This window comes from Nannospalax galili, unplaced genomic scaffold, assembly GCF_000622305.1.
Source record: "Nannospalax galili isolate Female #2095 unplaced genomic scaffold, S.galili_v1.0 scaffold1657, whole genome shotgun sequence".
In the NCBI taxonomy this organism is placed as follows: Eukaryota; Metazoa; Chordata; class Mammalia; order Rodentia; family Spalacidae; genus Nannospalax; species Nannospalax galili.
Genome location: NW_008339532.1, coordinates 271,315 through 274,869, shown reverse-complemented (window position 1 = coordinate 274,869; position 3,555 = coordinate 271,315). Strand labels below are relative to the sequence as shown.

General features: G+C 40.7%; 1 non-coding gene across 1 annotated transcript; it reads left to right on the top strand.

The window, feature by feature from the left end:
- Positions 1-1,302: 1,302 nt before the first annotated feature.
- On the top strand, positions 1,303-1,462 carry LOC115070593. The gene has a single exon (XR_003849746.1). It is a non-coding gene; the product is annotated as a U1 spliceosomal RNA (small nuclear RNA).
- The last annotated feature ends 2,093 nt before the right edge of the window (positions 1,463-3,555 follow it).

Below are 3,555 nucleotides of genomic sequence, written 5' to 3'. Positions count from 1 at the left end.
CCTTCCTGACCGGGCCTGAGTGATATTCCTCTGTGTGTCTATACCATATTTTATGTAGCCATTCATTCTTTGGTGGACCTTCAATTGCCTCCACCTTTGTGAATAATGCTGCTAGGAATGTGTATGTCTAAATATCTCTTTTTTAGTATTTTATTTATTTTTCTTTTATTTTATGTGTATGAGTGTATTGCCAGCAGGTATCTAAGTGCACCTGTGTGGTGCAATGCCCATGGAAGTCAGAAAAGGGCGCCTGATCCTTTAGAACTGGAGTTACAGATGTTGTCATCCACCATGTGGGTGCTGGAAATCGAACCCAGCTCCTCTGCAAGAGCAGCCAGTGCTCTTAACAGCCAAGCCATTTTTCCAGCCCCATATGTCTAAATATCTCTTAAACATCCTGCTTTCAATTCCTTTCGAGCAAATGCCCAGAAGTGCTGAATCATATGGTCATTCTAGTTTTAACTTTTTGAAGAAGTACCATATTGTCTTCCACACTGGCTGTTTCACTTTGCATCCTTACCAGCAATGCACAAGGTTGCAGTCTCTCCATATGCACACCAACACTTGTTTTTTAATAGCTGACTTTGTGAAATACTGTGGATTATGTATGTCTCTGCTCTAGTTTCTGAATCAGAGCTCCCACAACTCATGTAGTTAAGAGAATCATTCATTCAGTATTCAGTCTTTGACCCCTGGGGCTGCAGGGAGACCTTGTCTCAAAAAGTCCAAAAAAGATGTAAAAAAATTCATTTAAAAATCCAAGAACTCCAGCTAGGGAGGCTCAGCTGGAATTTAGCTTTTATTTTATTTTATTATTTTATTTTATTTATGTGTATGAGTGTATTGCCTGCATGTGTATAAGTGCACCTGTGTCTTGCAATGCCAGAGGAGGTCAGAAGAGGGTGCTGGATCCCTGTAACTGGAGTTACAGATGGTTGTTAGCCATCATATGGGTACTGGGAACTGAACCCAGGTCCTCCACAAGAGCAGCCAGTGCTCTTAACCTCTGAGACATCGCTCTAGCCCCTTCTATTCTTTTTTTGAGACAGGGTTTCACTATGGAATCCTGACTGGCCTGGAACTTGCTATGTAGACCTCTTTGGTCTGGAATTCATAGAGATCTGCCAAATGCAGATCTCTGTCTCCCAAATGCTGAGATTAAAGGCGTGTGTCTCTATTTCTATTTCTAACTGGGTATCCCTGGTACAAGCCTCTGCTCTGGGATACAAGAGCCTGGAATCAGGGGCTGGGGCTTTGTCTGTCTTTCTGAACTCCATGCCTAACTTAAAAGACATGCCTTTTACACTTACCTGACAGGGGAGATACCATGATCAAAATGGTGGTTTTCCCAGGGGGAGGCTCATCCATTGTGCTCTAGATATGCTCACCTCTGAGTTTCTCCAAATGAAGGAAACTCAACTGCATAATTTATGGTAGTGGGAGATTTGTGTTTGTGTTCTTAAATTTAAAAAAAAAAGCATGATTTTTTCCTTCATTTCCCCTTCCTCTGGCAGCTGCTGAGATTTTCAGCTTGCCTGTCCTATCATTTTTATTTCAAACTTTAATAAAATTTTTTAAATTTCTATTTATTATTAGTGTATACATGCCACCGCATATGTATGGAAGCCAGAAGACAACCTTCAGGATTTGGCCCTGTCCTTCCATTGTGGGCTCTGAGGATGGAACCCAGGGTATCAGGCTTGTATGGCAAGTGCTGGACTTAGGTAGTAATGTATAACCTGATATTTCCTGTAAGGTTGACAATTTGCTCTAGTTAGTCAGTCAGTTAGTTAGTTGTTAGTTAGCTAGTTAGTTAGTTAGTTAGTTAGTTAGTTAGTTAGTTTTTTTGAGACAGGGTCTCCCTGTAGCCCCAGCTGTTTTGGAACTCACTATGTAGACCAGGCTGGCCTTGAACTCACAGAGATCTGCCTGCCTCTGCCTCCCGAGTGCTGGGATTAAAGTCGTGCACCACCACGCCTGGCTTATATGTTTTTTAGAGAAATGTCATTTGAGGACCTTGACGATTTTTTTTTTTACTGTGAATTTATGAGTTTAATTATCTGCTAAATCAGCAGATGGAAAAATGGAGTAAATAAATGGAAACGATTTATAAACTTAGGAGAAAGGCAAACACTTTTAGACTGAGTTTACTTTTAGATATTGGACTTTTTTCTTTCGAAATAGGGACTTACTATGCAGCCCTGGCTGGCCTGGAACTCACTATGCAGACCAAACTAGCTTCAAACTGGTAGGAATCCTCTTGCTTCTATTTCCTGAGTGCTGAAATTATAGACATGGATACCTGATGCCTGGCTCCAAATTACCTCTTCAACATCATTTAATTTTTTCATATTTCTTTGTTAAATGTGTTTTGACAAATACTAAAATTTTATTTTAGAATTTAGTTTATGTATTACAGTACCCTAAATTGCTCATCAGAATGCCTTGTTTTAAGCTCTACCAGTTTACATCTTCCCTTTAAAATGCATACCTTTTTTAAGCTTTATTGTATTTATTATTATTATTGCACATGGTATGTACATGATGTGTTTGAGTACAGATGTGTGCATGTCATGGAATGTGTGTGGAGGTCAGAGGAGAATTTTGTGGAGTCAGCTCTCTTCCTCCACCTTTACAGGGGTTACCAGGATTAAACTCACATTATCAGGTGACTGTAGTAAGGTCCTCTCCCTCTCAAGCAATCTTGCTATCCTTAAAATGTGTATCTTTTCTTTTTTATTTATTATTTTTATTTTATCTGTATGAGTGTATTGCCTGTGTATATGTAAGTGCACCCGTGTCATGCAATGCCCAAGGAGGTCAGAGGAGGGCTCCGGAAACCCTGGAACTGGAGTTAAGGACGCATTACTAACCACCATGTGGGTGCTGGGAATCGAACCCCGGTCCTCTGCAAGAGCAGTCAGTGCTCTTAACTGAGCCATCTCTCCAGCCCCATTCTCAAAAGTCATTCTCAAAAGTATTCTGGAGAGGGGCTGAGGGTGTGGCTCAGCAGTACAGCACATTCAAGGTCCTGTGTATAAACCCCAACACCCCTGAAAAAAATACTCTGGAGAAAAAATTATGAAACATCAACAAATTCTTTTTCACAGTGGAGTATCAGTTGAATAAGGCATAGTTTGCTGTTTCTTCCAGAGATTGCTGCCTGCCGTCATTTTGTAACAGCTGTTTACAGTTTGTACTTTATTAATGACTATAACTGAGAAAAGTCATTCTCTGAGTTATATATTTTTGTTTGTTTTTATTTGTTTGTTTGTTTGAGACAGAATCTCCTGTAGCTCCAGCTGGCCTGGAACTCACTATGAGATCCGCCTGCCTCTGCTTCTGCCTCTGCTGGGACTAAAGATGTGAGGTACCACCTGACTGTGATCTATACATTTTGACCAATTCTTTCCTCTGAATGTCTTCCTTCTCCTGACCCTCTATTTCCTTATCTCTAATTCTTCTCAGAGGTGGGATTTTGCTATGTTGTTACCCTGACTCCTGACTCAAGCAAATCACCCTTCAGCATCTGAAGCAGCTGGACCTACAAGTGGG